The sequence below is a fragment of the Theropithecus gelada genome, chromosome 2 (genome assembly GCF_003255815.1).
Source record: "Theropithecus gelada isolate Dixy chromosome 2, Tgel_1.0, whole genome shotgun sequence".
NCBI classification, from domain to species: Eukaryota; Metazoa; Chordata; class Mammalia; order Primates; family Cercopithecidae; genus Theropithecus; species Theropithecus gelada.
This window is the reverse complement of record NC_037669.1, coordinates 49880551-49898977: the sequence shown is the minus strand read 5'-3', so window position 1 is coordinate 49898977 and position 18427 is coordinate 49880551. Positions and strand designations below refer to the sequence as shown.

General features: G+C 42.0%; 1 protein-coding gene across 2 annotated transcripts in view; it reads left to right on the top strand.

The window, feature by feature from the left end:
- The first annotated feature begins 2590 nt into the window (after positions 1–2590).
- NR2C2 (nuclear receptor subfamily 2 group C member 2) overlaps positions 2591–18427 on the top strand; it is a 100492-nt gene continuing 84655 nt past the window's right edge. For both annotated transcript variants that reach the window (XM_025374749.1, XM_025374748.1), the window contains exon 1: positions 2591–2961. The gene's annotated coding sequence lies outside the window, so the exon portion shown is untranslated. The remainder of the gene's footprint in view (positions 2962–18427) is intronic.

Sequence of the window (18427 nt, the reverse complement as noted above, 5' to 3'; positions counted from 1 at the left end):
CTTGAACTCCTGACCTCAGGTGATCCATCCACCTCACCCTCCCAAAGTGCTGGGATTACAGGCGTGAGCCACCATGCTCAGCCAATGCCATCTATTAAAAAAAGGAAGAATACACAACCACTGGGCCAAATGCAGTTTCCATGTTTGCAAGGATTTACCATCGAAATATTAGGTTGGTGCAAAAGTCAATTTCCAGACTGCGAATTTTAAATCATTGTAACTAGGCTCAAACATATTTTATTAATGAAAACAGGAACCATTACAGTCAACACACTTTTGCCAATGAGAAATGTTTATTTATCCCTGTAGCATAAAGATCCATGCTTCAGGATTTGAGAAACTCTTGGAAAGCATTTTCTGCATCCTGCTGAAGTGTTTTCCCTGCAAAAAGTTGTCAAGATGCTAGAAGAAGTGGTAGTCAGTTGGCGAAAGGTCAGGTGAATATAAAGGATGAGGCAAAACTTCGTAGCTCAATTCCTTCAACTTTTGAAGCGTTGGTTGTGGGCCATGCAGTCAGGTGTTGTCGAATTGGGCCCTTTCTGTCGACCAATGCTGCTGCAGGCATTGCAGTTTTCGGTGCATCTTATCAATTTGCTGAGCATACTTCTCAGATGTAATAGTTTCGCCAGGATTCAGAAAACTGTAGTGGATCAGACTGGCAGCAGACCACCAAACAGTGACCATGACCTTTTTTTGGTGCAAGTTTGGCTTTGGGAACTGCTTTGGAGCTGCTTCTTGGTCCAACCACTGAACTGGCTGTCGTATAAAATCCACTTTTCATTGCATGTCACAATCCGATTGAGAAATGGTCTGCTGTTGTTGCACAGGATAAAAGACTACACTTCAAAACAATAGTTTTGATTTTCACTCAGCTCATGAGGCACCCATTTATCAAGCTTTTTCACCTTTCCAATTTGCTTCAAATGCCAAACAACCCTAATGACCCCAGAAGAGTAAACGCTGAGTTCTTCTGCGATTTTTCATGTAGTTCTATGATTGCTCTCAATTGGTCGTTGTCAACTTCCCATGGCTCGCCATCATGTTCCTCATTTTCAAGGCTCTCTCCTTTGCAAAACTTCTTAAGTCACCACTGAACTGTATGTTTGTTAGCAGTTCCTGGGCCAAATGTGTTACTGATGTTTTGAGTTGTCTTCGCTGCTTTATGACCCATTTTGAACTCGAATAAGAAAACTGCTCCAATTTTTTGATGTCAAACAAAAAGCATATTCTAAAATAAACAGCAAGTAATAAGTCATTAGCAAAAAAAATAAAGTGAGAAATGTGCATTAAAATGATCCACATTTAAGAATGTATTCCAATATCAAACAGCAAATTTCAACAATGCAAAAACTGCAATTGCTTTTGCATCTCAGGCACATCACTTGACCTTTCTAGTTCTCACCCACTTCACCCCTAAAATCGGAAAAGCTTTCCGCAACAAAAAAATTTGACCGCATTCTCTTAAGGCCCCTTCCAATTTCAAGATCCGTGCTTCACCATGACAAAACGAACCCAGTTATTTTCCCAATTTTTCAAGGTAAGAAAAAGGAGGAAGGGGAAATAGGTGTGTTTAAAACATTTCTTACCAAATAGAAATATTATAAGACTATGGAAAAAAAAAATACTAAAAGCTGGAGTCATCCTGATAAAAAACCAAACGAATACTGTGTGAAACAAACAAACAAAAACATCCATTCTGGAGTCAATATTTATTCTTAATAAGAAAGAAAACTGAAGAAAAAAAATCAGTTAGTACAAGATCTGCAGGCTGTAGCCTAAACACTTCCAGGCATTTAGGATAACTAAGCGCTGCACCTTCCCAGGCAAGTTAAAACCACAACATAAAAGAGAGAAATATGTAAGGAAAACCTACAGCCCAAAAGTTTAAGATCAAAACAGGCCTTTTTCTTCATATAAATATAAATGATGCTGCTAAAAGCTGCTTTACACATCCCTACCTATTACCATTCACTACTTCCAAATCTTGAGGAGGGGCATGGACTTACACAAGATCTGGACCGTATATTTACTAAGAAACCAAAAATTACAGGTTCTGGGACGTTTCAACACTTCACCTGAGATGGCCAGAGCGGGCGCATCTTTAGTCCATTAGAAGCTAAATTAAAAACTCTGTACCGAGGAAGGGCCGAAGAGCTCAATACCCACCCAATATAACCCCCACTTCCGACCTACAGACGCTCTGCTGAGCGGCTGCGGGAATCCGTCGCGCCAGTCAGGGCCCGGCTTCTTCCATCAACAGACACTTTGCGAGCCTTCCAGAAGCCTCGGCTAAGCGGGAGGCCAGTGTGGAGGCCGCCACTGCGAGGACGATCCCCATCCAGCCGCGAGAAGCTCGCGGTTACCCGGAGGGGCGGGCCCGCTTCCGGGGAACCGTGCGCGACGTCCACGAGTTTTTAAGACGACCAGCCCTTCAGCCTCTAGGCCCCGACGCCTGCGCCATTTAAGCCACACATCCGCCCGCCCGGCCGCAGTCACCGCTGCCCGGGGCCCCGCAGCCCACGGGCCGGATGGACCGAGCGCCGGCCGCGGCGTTCCGGTGCGCGCGCGCGCCTCAGCCAATCGCGTGCTCGCCCGCCCCCCGCCGCCGCGGCGAGGCTGGCGCTGGGAAGAGGAAGAAGAACATTCGCCCTCCTCCTACCAGCGCGCGGGCGGCGGCGGCGGCGGCACCGGGGTCACGAACTCTGACCTTTCACTGACAAAAACAATAACAAACCCCCCCTTCTCCGCGACCCCGGCGGCGCCCCGGGCCCGTCCCCGCCACCCCGCTCCCACCTCGACGTCTCGTCTCTCGCCCGCTGCTCCGTGAGCCCGCGGCCGCCGGGCTCCCGCCATCCGCCGACGCCGGGAGCCCGGGCTCCCCTCGCCCTGCCCTCCGCGCCGGGGGCCGCCCGCCGCAGACACGGGACCCGCTTCGAGGCCGCTTTGGCGCCAAATCCTGAGGTAAAATTGAAGGAGGGTCGGGCGGGCCCGGGGCGACGGCGGAGGGGGCGGGCCTGGCGCGCGGACATGGAGGCGCCGCGGCGGCGGCTGAACCTGACCCTTTTACCTTTGCCACGGGGTGGCGGCGGCGGCGGCGCCCGGCGCTTTGCATAGTGGGCCGGGCCGCTCCCCTCCCCTCCCCGCCCGCGGCCGGGCGAAGCGAGCGGGTTCCCCCTGACCGGCCCGGCCGGCGCAAGGGTGGGGGCGGAGGGGGAATGGCCGCGGCCCCGCCTCACAGTTGGCCCTCCGCCAGCGCCGCCATTTTGTTCTCGACGGAGATGGCTCCGGCTGGGCGGGCTCCCTTCCTCCTTATTCTCCTCCTCCCTCCTGCAGTCCCTTCTTCCCTCTCTCCCGGGCTTTTCACCCCTCCGCTTCTAGTCCGCTTTTGGCGGCCGCCTGAGCCCAACCGCCGTTTTTTCTGAAGGGGAGGGTAAAGGAAAAGGAGGAAGGCGGGTGCGAGGCGCGACCTCGTGAGCGACTGATGGGCTGACCAATTGGCGCCCGGGTAGGAGGGTCGGGCCCTGTGGCACCGCCCCCCTGATCTTTGCTGATTGGCTATGGCGGAAGGGGGCGGTCCTTGTGGGGCGCGGGAGCCCTGGCGGGGCGGGAGTAGAGGCCAGGGCGCGGAGTGGGGCCGGGTCGGCGGGGGCGGGGCCGGGGGCGGGGCGCGAGGGGCGCGGCCGGGTGGAGAGGCCGGCACCCGCCGGCCCTGGGTCTGGAGGTGGGCGGCTTCCCTCCGCCTGGAACGCGTCCAGAATGAGTACAGAAGAACAATAGTAATAAAGGTGATGAAGCATTTCGAGTCCACGATGCGCTCTCATGGGAAGAGGTTTTCGGAACCAGGACACCTTTCAGGGCTCCTGCTCGTCATTTCGGCGCGGCCTTGGCGCATCCCCTAATGAAGCTCAATGTTATCTACTGTAAATGGGTAGCATGGGCGTTCTTGCCAGGCCGGACCTCCCTTCTGAGCATTGTTTGTGGGGCTGTTCTCAGAAAATGGAGTCAACGCTGCTTTGCGAGCCTCAGAGTCACTTGGAAATGGTGTTATTGTTAAAAATGGGATTACGCCACCAAGGGAGGCAAGCTTAAGGGTATTTAGGGTTTGAGAGAGCACAATTCGGGGGTGATTCTCTTCTCATTCGTTCACTGAATACATGTTGACTTAGTTTTTAAGGCACTGAGGGTACATCTGGAGAACCAGCTGTACAAGACTCCTGCCCTTACTAGAGTTGGGGGCTGGGAGGTGAATAGACAAAGAAATAATTCCAGAGAGTCATAAGTTCTGTGAAAGAAAAGAAGCCAAATGACCTGCTGAAGAAGACCTGAGGCATTAATTTAGATGGAATGGTCAGGGTGGCCTCTCTGAGCAATTGATGTTTGAACAGAGGAACCTGAGGAAGGAATGGCATTCCAGACAGGACAGCCCATGTAACGGCCCTGGAGGAAGATCATTTGATGTGACGAGAACTGGCTGCTTGTGGCTGGAGAGTTGGTTGAAACTAGTAATTGTCCATTATCCCACTCTGTCTCCAGGCCAAAGGCTGTGAAATAATAGCAACGGTAGTGAGAAACAAATCTTCAATATAATAATAAGAAAGTCGATAAAGATACAACCTTCATATGATTTGCTGATGAATACAAGACTTGGGAGGAGGGCCTCAGAAACTCACTTTACTTCCAGATTCAAATCCTTCGTCAGCCTCTTATATATATTTTCAATTCATCAGTATTTCCTGAGTGCTACGAATACTCTAGGCACTATGTGCTAGGCTGGGAATACAAAAATGACTAAGACACTGGTCCTCAAACGTGAATATGATTGATTGATTGATTGAGACCAGAGTCTCACTCTGTCGCCCAGGCTGGAGTTGAATATAATTCTCTGTGTGTGAGTTGTCTCTCTCTCTCGAGATAGAGATATGTATACACATACATACACAGACATAAAATGTTTTAGTGTTGTGGTTAGCAACTCCCAACTTTTAGTAGCAGTGTGATTTTGCTAGGAAAGCTACCTTTCCTAGCCTCGCTGTCCTCATCTGGACAATAATAGAACCTTCCTTCTAGAACTGAAGATTAAATGAGTTAATGTAAATAATAGAGCTTAGAAAAGTGCCTGACGTGTAGTAAATACTGTGTAAATAGAGTTATTGTCATTATGAAGTACTGGTATAGACATTGCGCTAAGTGATACAAACAATGAAATTTTTATGCAGTGTGGTGTAGGAGCAAAAGCAATAGATTCGAACACCGAGATAATAGTTTTGGCTCTATGCTTTCAGTTAGTTACATGGCATCCAGGACAAAAGTTTAGAAAACAAAATAGTGGAGCTAAATAGTACTAACCAAAGTATAGGGTGCTTTATGATTTATAAAACTGTCTTACAGGCAGTATGTCGTTCAGGCCCCACCAGAACCCACGTAATGGCAGAGGCTTCCTGTTCCATGTTTAAAAATCTTTCCAACGCTTTTCATTATTTTCTTTTCTGTGGTGCCTGGCTCCCTGTGCTCTAGACACACTGGCCTGCCTTCAACTTCCTTGACCAGTGTAACTGACAGTGTAAGCTTACCCCCTACCCCCACCCTACCTCAGCTATTGGTTCAAGCATCGCTTCTTCAGGGAAGTCCTCCCTAATCCCCATTGCCAGTCTAGATCAGATTCTTTTTATTGTTTCTTTTCTTTATAACCTTTATCTCACTTTGTAATTACACACTCTGTGATTATTTGATTAATGTCTGTCCTCACCACACTGTAAGTTGTGAGAGCAGGAATACATTTTGTTCACCATTACTTATCCAGCACTTAGAAGAGTGCCTGGTACTATTTGTTGAATGAATTGTTGATAATTTATGATGTCATTGATAACTAAATTGGTGTGTATTGATGGATACCTTTTATGTGAGCCTCTTTGGCAATTCAGATAGCACTGCCAGCAATAATAAGCATGTTATGATATTTGGTTGAATTTAGGAAGTGATTTCTGACAGATATGCCACTGCCTGGAGGCATAACTATGGATAAAATGACCCATTTCAATAATTTTTCCCACTAATTTTTTTATGATTGAATTACAAGTTTAACTACATGAAAGTTAGTAAGTTCATATGTGAAGAAATAAATAACCCAAACATAATTATGTTATTTACTTTAACTGAAGAAACAAAGCACCAAGCTAACATAATTTACTTGAAATCAAATATTCTGATTTTTGTCTCACCATCACAGGGGATTGGAGAGCAAGGAAGAAGCCTTCAGTGGGTTCGCAGGGAGTTGGGAATTGAAAGTCTCTGTAGCCATTAATTTGGGATGTTTATCTTTCTAAAGATAAATTGATTCATTTAATGAAATTATTGAAAATCGCTTTTTAATTGCTTTACCAAGGTAAAAAGCCAATTTTGTTAAGTATACGTCAAGTTTGTACTTGAAAGTGTGGTAAATAAAACATTTGTATTAACTTAATTTATATTGTAAAACTTTTAAAATAAGATATTGTTATGGTATTTTAAAAATAATAATAGTTTAACTATTTATTTTTGGATTTTTTTTTCTGTCTTGCTCAAAGATTTTTGGTATCACTTTTTCAATTCAACACTTGGATTCCTTGAGCTAATTACTCAGGGTAACCAAATAACTGCTAGTTTAGTAAAACAGCTATGTATTGTCTTACACCATTAAGTTATTTATTGCTTTCAGTAGTTGTATTCACAGTGACTTTCAAGGAGTGACGTGGCAGGGCGGTGCAGTGACAGAGCTTGTGCTATGAAGGCAGAAAGGCCTGGCTTCAGAACCTGGAGTTGGTAGCCTCTCTGAGGCTTGTAATTCTCCATTTGTCAAACAGGGAGGTGGGAGCTAGCATTGAGTTTGGGGCCAAGGATAGTGGATACTTGTTGTCTGAATGACTCTGAGAACAAGGGAGATAAGTCTTTGTGGAGCAGCCCTGTCTTCAGCCGTGGCACTGAGCCACTGGGCTCCTGTGTCTAGCTGCCTGAGTGTCTCCACGTATCGAGGGCCCTCCGTTGGGATTTTTGTTGTTGAGTTCTCTTATCTATAAGCCATATGCTCCTTTAGTCCCAAAGCATCTCCTATACAAGTATCATCTTAATAAATACCACACAGGGGGAGTCTATGAAGGAATCCTAGAATCTCAGAATTGGGAGTGGTCTTAGACCTCAAGTCCAGCCTCATGCTTGACGTAAGAATCCTCTGCTAGATTTTCGTTTACCTCTTTTTACTTTATTGCTAATTATGAGGGCCTTAAATGATGCCTTTTTTCTTCCCTGTGTGATCATCATCTTTAACCTAATGGATACATTTGTGCTCCTGTTACACATTGTAAAAGATATGTTCTTCCTTATTCGTTGGAGGTTTGCTTGTCTTCAACCTAACATGCCAGAGGCTGAGATTCTCTGTCATTCTCTCCCATCCCGCCATTCTTTCCCCATATCCCACTACTGCTACCCGAGGTAGCAGGCATACTCCCCTTGCTCACGTCAGGTCCTGAGCGCTGGAGAGTAAAGCAGCAGGAGCTCTATACCAAACGGAAGAACTGCCTGGGAGCAGCTCAACTAGCACAGCTCAAAAATGATGGGGAGTGGGAATGAGTAGAGGGATGAAAGCCAGATCAGGACATTGGCATAGGCATTTGTTAAGGGGACAATAAATGCAGATGCAGACCCCTGGTACCTGGAAGTCTTAGAATAGAAGGATGGGAGGTGAATTGTTAAGGACAGAAAGGGAATAGGCTAGCTCAGACACTTAACTGTTTTTTCTGAGTTACCCTTGGACTCCAGTTGGCCTGTAATGATAAAAGTCAGCCTCAGGGGCAAAGCGTGATTTTTTAGGGGCAATAAAAAGTACTTCCTCCACTATAATAAGAGGCATGAAGTCCTTTAATAGGAGGTGAAAGTTTCTATTCCATAATAACAATAACCCCAAAGATTTTAATCCCTGAAATGTTAACATATAGATGGAGAGAAATTTCATTCCAAGAGCCCAAGTGTAAAAGAATATTTCCCCCTGTTTGGGTTAGTGAGAGGTATGAGAAAAGGTCTCACGGCTACTGAAAACTGAAGAGGAGAAATGAGAGGCTGGTAGGGCTAGACTCAAGCTTGAAGGCTTCCTGGTTTTACAGGGAGCCGCTTTGTTTACCTTTGTTGTTCATATATTGATAAAAGCTATGCAGGGGAGAAAAGTTTCCTACCTGACTGCCCACTGATGTTTCTTGAAAAGAAAGATACATGTACGGCCTGGCATGGTGGCTCACCCCTGTAATCCCAGCACTTTGGGAGGCCAAGGCAGGTGGATCACTAGGTCAGGAGTTCAAGACCAGCCTGGCCAACATAGTGAAACCCTGTCTCTACTAAAAGTACAAAAAATTAGCAGGGCGTGGTGGCGGGCACCTGTAATCCCAGCTACTCGGGAGGCTGAGGCAGGAGAATCGCTTGAACCTGGGAGGTGGAGGTTGCAGTGAGCTGAGATGACACCACTGCACTCCAGCTGGGCGACAGTGCGAGACTTCATCTCAAAAAAAAAAAAAAAAAAGCTGAGGCTGGATGGCTCTTGAGAAGTTACACAATACTAGCAGGCTTCATGCTGATTTTCCTCCAGTGGTGTTTGTTGTATAGTGAGTCTGATTAGGTATTATTTCTAGAACATTTTGGGTATGTCATTTGTACCACACTCGTTCTTTTCCCCTTTCCCCCCACTATGGTGTCTGTAATGATACATCTTTTTATTAGGCCGATAAGATGGACTAACCCTGGAATTACTGAAAAATCGTCTTTTAATTGATTGCTTTACCAAGACTAAAAGCAGATGTCACAAAGTATATATCAGCTCTTAACTGGAAAGGCTAATAATTAGACTGTGTTGTTGACTTATTTAATATAATACAGATTTTTAAAAATAAAATGTAAATTTGTAATATATCTCTTTTCTAAAGAAGTAAGCAATGTACTTTCTTGAGAATAAAAATTAAAAATAGATAAAAGTAAAGCAGTTAATTGTTAAAAATAGTAAAATTTTCAAACAAAGAAAAGATAGTGCATCAAAAGGCATGTGTGAAAATGCTCATAGGAGCACTAATCGTACGGACTCCAAACTAGAAACAATCTAAATGTTCATCAGCTATAGAATGGAGAAATAAATTGAGCATATTCATATATTAGAATACTGTACAACAGTGAAAACGGATTCACTTCTCATGGTTATTACAAAAATAATGTTGGGCAAAGGAAGCCAGACACACCAAAAAGTGTATTATAAACAGTGCAGTGTTATTATAAAGTAATGCCAATAGTATAAAAGTCAGGAGAGAGAAGAGAAGTCAATGACTATGGGAAGGGGTGTGAGAGGGACTTTTGGGGGTATTGGTAATGTCTTGTTTTCTGATCTGAGTGGCATTTACATGTGTGTTCTGTGTGTTCAGTTAGTGAAAATTTATCAAACTGTTCATTTATGATTTGTGCCTTTTTTGTTTTTGTTTTTTGGAATGGAGTCTCCCTCTGCTGCCCAGGTCGGAGTGCAGTGGTGCGATCTTGATTCACTGCAATCTCCGCCTCCCAGGTTCAAAGGATTCTCGTGCCATAGCCTCCTGAGTAGCTGGAACTACACGCGTGTGCCACCATGCCCAGCTAATTTTTGTATTTTAGTAGAGACAGGTTTTCACCATGTTGCCCAGGCTGGTCTTGAACTCCTGAGCTCAGGCAATCCACCCACCTCGGCCTCCCAAAGTGCTAGGATTACAGGCAGGAGCCACTGAGCCTGGGTGATTTGTGCCCTTTTGTATTTGCGTGTTGTAGTTAAGTAAAAAGTTTTACTTAAGATAGTAAAATTATCTTCACTATTTTAATTAATGTGATTATCATGTAGGTTAAGTTTTAAGGGAAGAATGCGTTCAAGGTTCTAAAAGAACTGCCATGGTACTACCTGGGTGGAGCAGCCTCAAAAATATCCTTAGCAATACTGAAACATAAGTCACATATTAGGACTTAGTGGTTGTGTATATCAGTTGTTAAATGATCTAGCTTATTGATGTAAGCAGTTTGTTCCCATAGATAATTCTTTCCTGTCACTTTTTTTTTTTCATTCCCTCCTTAACTTCCTTTTTTCTGGGAAATTATTTTGAAGGGCACTGTGATCTAGAGGGAATGCTGCAATTTTAGAGTCAGAGAGGCCTGAGTTGGAATCCTAGCTCCATCACTTACTAGCTGGATGATTTGAAACAGGTTGTAAGTGCTGAGTCTCAGTTTTTTCCGTCTTCATTGGTGAGCCAATACTACATACTCAGAAGGTATGCTAAGGATTAAATCATGCCTAGTTTGATTTAAAGCACATCATAGATACCCAGTGAATTTATCCTGCTTTCCTTCCATCCATCTACCCTGGCTCTTACTGATAGATATGAAGAAAGTCCACAACACCCTTACACTTGGGCTCTTGGTAGGATGAGAAAATATCATCCACAGTATACAGTGACTTTTTTGGGGGAGGTATCCACACAGAAAATCGTAGAACTGCCCTGGTACTATAAATATGTAAGAACTTCATTTAGGTGAAAGCCACTTCTCTTCCCTACTAGTCACTCACCCCGCCTTGCCACTTCTAGCATATACATATCATTGCTGCCCTGTTTTACAGTTCAGACTTTGGATATGGAAGAAATAACTGTCCTATGGAGGGGCACAATGGACAAGAAACTACCTGACCCTAAAGCTAAGTAAACTTTGAGTCTAAATAATAGCTGGCTTTCCATTGACAGGAAGTATAGCTAAACTTAACCTTAGAGGCATCCCAGTGAGTATCTTTTCTGTTGATGAACATTTGTATTACACTAAACTTGCCACTTGAATTTCATTTTCTACTTTGAAGTCTTGATCTATGATTGCAAGTTTCAAGCTATGTATTTCTTATTTTTTATCCTCTCTCAGGCTGTCTAAATCCTTCCATTTTTATTCTCCCATGAATATGAACAGACTTCTGACAATCAGAATAATTAGACTTATACTGAATACCTTGTACCTATCAAAAGTTTTATGCCCAGTACTATTTTGCAAGTAGTTATTAGGTATTGGTTTATTTTTAAATATTTGTAAGATTTTATCCAAATTTAGCCCCATTGTTTTACCCAGTTGTACGGTTTAACAGGGCAAATTACAAATGCTTTGTGTGTGTGTGTGTGTGTGTGTGTGTGTGTGTTTTTTAATTTATTTTTTGAGACAGAGTTTTACTCTTGTTGCCCAGGCTGAAGTGCAGTGGCTCAATCTCAGCTCACTGCAACCTCTGCCTCCTGGGTTCAAGCCATTCTCCTGCCTCAGCCTCAAACAGCTGGGATTACAGGCATATGCCACCATGCCTGGCTCATTTTGTATTTTTAGTAGAGATGGAGCTTCTCCATGTTGGTCAGGCTGTTCTCGAGCTCCTGACCTCAGGTAATCCACCTGCCTCGGCCTCCCAGAATGCTGGGATTACAGATGTGAGCCCCTGTGCCTGGCTGTATGTGTGTGTTTACACTACTTCCATGTGTATATAGTTAAATTTCACGTGAGCCTTATGTCAAAATGAGAGACCTATTCCTAATCATAATACACGTTTTACAGTTTGAGTTACTTTCAGATTTCTTTGAGAAAGGAAAAGTGGCACCATCACCTTTCACCAATAATAGCTACCATGTGTTGCATTTCTATGTCCCAAGCACAACGCATACACATTTAAGATCTAATCTTCATGGTAACCTCATATGGTCAGTATCTGAGAAATTGGCTTAGTGCCTGAGCCTCAGAACCCAATATAGTTGTTTAGCTAAGGAAATACCAAGACTGTAGATACATTGCATGTTATATTTATAAGCCATGTAACATAAATATGGATGATTTGAACCGGTTGATTGTGGAGGGAAAGGCAGGCTCACTCATTCCCGTTAATGAAGGCAGAGTCTCCTTGTCCCAGGACTTGTTCATTGTTATCTGAAACTGGAGATTCAGGTGTTTTCAGAGCCCAGCTTTTCACTGCAGTGAAGTCTGTGCCCTACTTCACTAAAGAAACTCTGGTTGCAAGGTTTAGTTAGCTATCACTTTGAGCCTGGAAGAGCTAATTCAAAGTCATTGTTGTGTTCTCTGCTTCTTTGTTGTTGATAGGGTGATATTGATCCACTTGGATTTGAAAGAATTTCTTATAAAACCTATGACATAAGGTCAGCCAAGTATGATTTACTGCTATCATTCTATGGTCTGTATTACAGTTTTTTTTTTTAGAGATAAGGTCTCATGATGTTGCCCAGGCTGGATATGAAATAGTTTTTTTATACTGTGCCCTGTTGTCATTTTTGTGCTATCCAGGAAAAACATACTACTTTAAGAATCCGCCTTCATCTCTAGACTTTACTATTGCTACCACTTCCTAACGGGCCTCCCGTCTACAGTCTCTGTCTTTTCTATCGTTTCCACACTGCAGTCTAAATTTTTTTTTTTTTAAGATCCAGATATGAGTGCATCATTTTTCTGCCAAACTCCTGATAATTCTCTCTTGTCTACCGTGTCAGCCTCTCTCCTTCCCTGGTCTCTGTAATAATTCCAAACCATATTGTGTGCCATTCCTCAAATAGGCCATTCTTCCTCATACCTGCCAGTTTCGTATGAGCTGTCCTCTCTGCTTAGAACTCTCTTGTCATCCATCTGTCTTTCCTTGCTAAGTTTCCATTTTTCCTTCGAGACCTAGGTTAAACAATTCCTCTCCTGTAACATTTTCATTGGTTCTCACAGGCAGAGAGAAATGTGTTTTCCCTGGGACATTCATAGCATTTACTTTGCATAGATACTTCAGTTTCCTTCATAAGTTCATCAAGAACAAGGACTGTTTATTTTCCTCTTCCTCCTCTTTGTTGTTGTTCATTCTCAGCAGTCAGTTCATCGTGCCAAGTTCATGGCAGTTACTTAATAAGCACTGATGGAGGTGGTTGGACTTGATTAGTAAAATCACCAGAGGAAGATCTTCTGTAGCACTTTTTCTTTTTTAACTGAAGGTACTCAGTATTATACTTCTTTTGGTAGCTAATCAGGTTCTTTCCCCTAAACATTATTGTGGGGGTGGGAAGCAGTCTTTGAGGGTTGATAAACTGAATGGGTCAAGTACTAGCCTTTAAGACTCAAGTTTCTGTACCAAAAGCGAGTTTAGTGTTCTGTCCACAGTGCTTGTTAATATAATGCCTGTGTGTAGTAACCACTTAGTGTTAGTTACTGCTGTTAGTGTTATGCTTGGCTCTACCAGCCAAGAAGGTTGTTTTTAAAAGCTTTATTTCTATACTTTATAGTGGCAAAACATAGGATTTTTTTTTTTTCTGTTTTTCTTTTTTCTTTTTTTTTCCAGATTGGCCGGGCGTGGTGGCTCACGCCTGTAATCCCAGCACTTTGGGAGGCTGAGGTGGGCGGATCACGAGGTCAGGAGATTGAGACCATCCTGGCCAACATGGTGAAACCCCGTCTCTACTAAAAATACAAACATTAGCTGGGTGTGGTGGCGCATGCCTGTAATCCCAGCTACTCGGAAGCTGCGGCAGGAGAATTGCTTGAACCAGGAAGTCGGAGGTTGCAGTGAGCCGACATCGCGCCCCTGCACTCCAGCCTGGCAATAGAGCAAGACTCTGTCTCAAAAAATATATACATATAAAATTGTGCTAGTGAAGATAGTTTTTCAAACTACATATAGACACAACCCACTGTTCCTTGGAGTCTCTTATTCTAGTGGGACATCTCCTAATTGATAGCCATTGTCTGGTGGTACTTTTTCAAAGATGTATGACCTTCCTTCTCACTGTGTGATCTTTCTGTCTCTAGGACCGCCTATGGCTGCGGTAGCAGTGAGAGAAGCTCTCAGGTGAGAGTCTTATCCCCTGATGTTACCTTTTTAGTCTGGGTGCATTTTAGTTAAATGTCCACCCTGCCCCACTTCCCTGACATCACTTGAGGATTTTGTTTTACTTCTTACATTGTGATATCCTGGAAGAAAAAGCCTCTGTCTTCCTTTTTTATGTATGAGAATAGGATATGGTTTGTGACTTATTTTCAAAAGTAATAGAAAGTATTTTTTGAAACTACTTCTCACCTACCTCCTCTGATTGGATTTAAGTCTTTATTGAAAGCACTTGCTTTAACATAGTTTCTCTTTCAATTTCTCTCTCACTCTTAGTCTCATTTTTTTGTTTCTGCTTGTTTTTCCAGAAGGTGCACATTCCTCCTTATTCATTTTTAAGCGGCTTCCAAAGCTGCTGTTGATGATGCCTGACGCTGCTTTGAAGGCAGAAAACCAACAGTGAGATCAAGAATTGTAAGAATTCAAGTGTATAAAGAAAGGTTGCTGCTCAATTCAAGTGTATAAAGAGAGGCGTTTAAGATGATCCAGGAAGTTGGTGTGGGAGAACAAGGTGGGGGGCACTTGTCCTATCAGAGAGCAAGACTTACGCTAACACTGCAGTAAAAAGATAGTGTTGGTGACCAAGAGAAAGACAAAGAGAACTTAGTGGAATAGAATAGAGAACCTACAGTTATATCCACATATATAGGAAAAACAGAGATATGGCAGACATGGCATTTCAGATCAGTGGGGAAAAGGATAGATTTTCCCCATGTAGATAATCGATTTTCCAGAACTATTTCTTGAACAGAAAATGGAAAATGGATTATCTACATGGGAAAAAAATTAGTTGTATCCTTATTTCTCATCAAATTCAAGAATCAATTTGCAGATGGATTGAGGACTTAAATATGAGGGGCAAAACTCACATTTCTAAGAAAATATATACAATTATATTCCTGGGATAGGACAGGATTTTCATAAAGTACAAACTGTAAAAGAAAATAGGGATAAATTTAGCCTTATTAAATTTAAGGACTTCTATTCATCAAAAGACGCCTTAAAGTAAACAGATGAACCACAGAGAGGGTGAAGATATTTATAACATACCAACAAAACATTAATGTCCAGAATACTTAGCTTTTCTAAATTTAAACAGATTTACTGCTGCTTCTCTGTGACATAATATTTGTAGTCACCTGTTGTTAGATTTATCTTGGGATCCTAAGCCCTACCTGAAGTTGATTGATCCTGCAAATTTAGTGTTAAAGTGAATTATTACAGAAAGGTTTCTGTACTAGGCCTCCATTAAATCAGATTGTCATCTATAAAATCCACTTTGACTCATAATTTGATGTATCAAGCCACCTCTTTTAGGGAACCCAATAGAAAGATACACCTTTCTAGTATTCTGTTGTTTCTATACTATTCAATAATATTTTCTTAACAGTATTTCTGTAATAATTCAAATTCACATATTTCTTGCATTGTTAATAACAGAGGAGAAATTTTATTGACATCTAAAAGTGATAAAAATTATTAGTTGCAGCCACATGTTTAGATTTATTTTTTTTAATGTACCTTTTCGTTATCCATTTCTTTAAAAATTCTTATTTTCTATTTTGAGGAAGAATCGAACTCTAGACTTTTACATGTAATACTTGCATTTTTAACAAGTCAGTTGACTTTTCTGGTACACTTAAAGATGCCTTTTCCTTCCATCTCCATTAGTTGTAACCAAACTATAGCAAGAAAAAAAGACCAAAATGTGTCTTTGTGTTTTTTTCTAGAAACAAGTAAAAGTTAAGTTTTTACCATCTATTAAAAGAATAAACATGACCTCCTCAATTTCAGACCTAGTCATATTTTGTGAAAATGAATCACTGATACTGGTGGTCTGGTGTCATTGTAGCAGTTGGTACAGTATCTGCTGTCAAGGATTTTGACTCATTGAAGGCAGGAGCCAGGTCTTTCTTATTTGTCAGTCACAGTTTCATCTTCCTGTTTCTTTCTCTTAGCATTTTGGCAATAAAATATGTGAATTCGAATTATCATAATAGAGGTGGCTATCTAATAATAAATAGAATGATGTAGAAAGTTACCAGAGAGTTAAAAAGCTTCATAGACAGCAATGTTTATAATACTTTAGATAGGAACTACAGAAAAATATTTTGTAAAATTGCATTGCAAGATAATCCACTTTGTGATTGAGAGAGAGCAGGCAAGTGAACTGTATTCTTCTATATTGCACACTCAGTAATACTATATAGTTTTTATATCTGAATTTTGGAAATAGATTTGAGCTTTGTTCTCCTGTGGACCATGGGACCTACACAGTCAGTAGTGAATTGTCCAGGAATTGGGTCTAGATTTTACTGAATTCTTTGTGGTAGAGCCTTTGAAAGGGCTTAGGAATTATTCAGGAGAGCTGTCTCATGACCGGAAGAGACCAGGTGTCTGCTCCTTCAGCAATGCTGGTACTCAAATGTCTTGACCCAGGGGACCAGCACACTCTTTGATCTTTAGATGATCTTTCTAAATTTTTACAAATAATGACATCAAATCTATTTTTGCTGCTAGTAGAAAGCCTAATTATCTAGTTTTGTAATTTAATGAGGATTTAATATAAATAAATATATGTATGGGTACCATATTCTTGTTGGCACACTTTAGTAATGCAGTCTCTTTGCTTCTTGCTTTGTTAGTGATAGTATTTGCCTTTCAACCTATGAGTGAGGTATGTTAGCACCAAGCAGGGTTTTACTTCACTTCGCCACTACTAAAAGAAGTATGGTTGATGATAGTAATCTAGGACTCTATCCAGAGTTGATGTCGCACCTTTCTCAGATACCCACCTCCTTATTTAGCATAGTGTGACAGGGAGCTATCCAAAAAGGTGTGATTCCCACCTCTCTGAGAGGTAAACCAAGCTGTTACAACCCTGGAGACCTGATAAATTTCCAAATTCATCTTTGTCTGTATTTGTCAGTGGAAGTTTCTAAATTGAAATGTTTCTACAAATTAATTTTGGTACCTGTAACTGAAGGAGCTGGTGCAGTATATACAGCTATGTCTAGCCTGCTAGGTCTGTGTGCTACAGAGGGCAAAATCCACACAAGACAGTACCAAAGATGAGTTTTGATTACTAATATTTATCAAGTAGCCTGGTTTCTCCCCACCTGATAGAAGTTGCTACATCTTTCCAAACAGGTTCTCTAATGATCTTGCTTCACCATGGCTACAAATATGGAGGGGCTGGTTCAGCACAGAGTGGGGACCCAGCAGGTGGCTGAGGTGAGTGACAGGGGCTAGCACAATAGCTGGCACCCTCACTTTTGAAAGGAAAGAAAAATCAGTGTGCTCAGTTTTTTCAAAACAGTCCCTTGGAGGTAGGTCAGCATGTGATATGTCCTAGGGTGCTGTCATGGAAGAAAAAAAATGACAAGAACGTTTATTTGTAACTTTTTTTTTTTTTTTGCATGAGTAGGGTGGCCTATCTGCTTTTAATAAGGTGACTTGAACTTTTACTTTGAACCAAAAACTGGTAGAATCTGATTCTTATTGAACCTTGTAGATATAGTTTAAACTCCCAAGTCTCTCAGTTTCTCATACACTTGATTGTTTGTTAATACTGTGGAATAGTAGAAGGCTGATTATGTCCATTTAGCAGTCATTGACCATTTGCCATGGACCAGGGATTGTACTAAGTGCTGAGATATATGGGGGTGAATGAGTCATGGGTTGTTCCTTTAGTGATCTCGAGGCCTGGTTAAGAAGTTATTATAAAATAGGTTGAGAAGTATAATTCCATGTGAGGGATTTGATCCTGGAGGTGGGTTTTCCATGATGAGTAAGCATTTGTCAGACCCAGGTAAGTGGGACGGGGAACTTTGTGACAGATTCTGGGGAGAGCATCCTAAGTCAGAAACCTATGTAAAAGGACGTAGGCATTAAGTAGCTTGGTATGTGCTGGCAACTTGACATGAAATGCATAGTAAAGCTACAACACTAATAGCATACTTTGGCCATTCATTCTGTACTATGCCCTATCCTAGGGCTTTAATCCTCACAATAACTGTCTGAGGTTGGTACTACCAGTATTCCCATTTAGTAGGTAAGGAAACCAAGTCTCAAAAAATAGGTAATTAGCCAAAGGCACTCTGTAGCAGGACAAGATGTTAATGCAGGTGTGTTCACTTCCAAAGCTCCGATTAACCATGGGTCCTACTGCAACCAGGAGCCTAAAGGTTGAGATTCACATTTTTTAATAATGCTCATATTTCTAGGGCAAAGACACAAATTTACATTCATAGAGGATTTTTAAAACAAAACTAAGTATACATATGCCAGTTTAAACCAGTAAAAATGGTGAGCAGATTTTTCAGATTTTTAGATCAACCATTAACTTAAAGGTAACAGTATAACTAGTTACCTACCCCCCTCCCCACCCAGCAAATAATGGTTAATATTAACTGAAAATGAAAGAAGAAAGATTTGACAAATATTTTAATATTATATTTTTGAATGGGCTCTCAGAGTTATACAAGTATTGGGATTAAAATGCTTGTACAACAGGTCCTC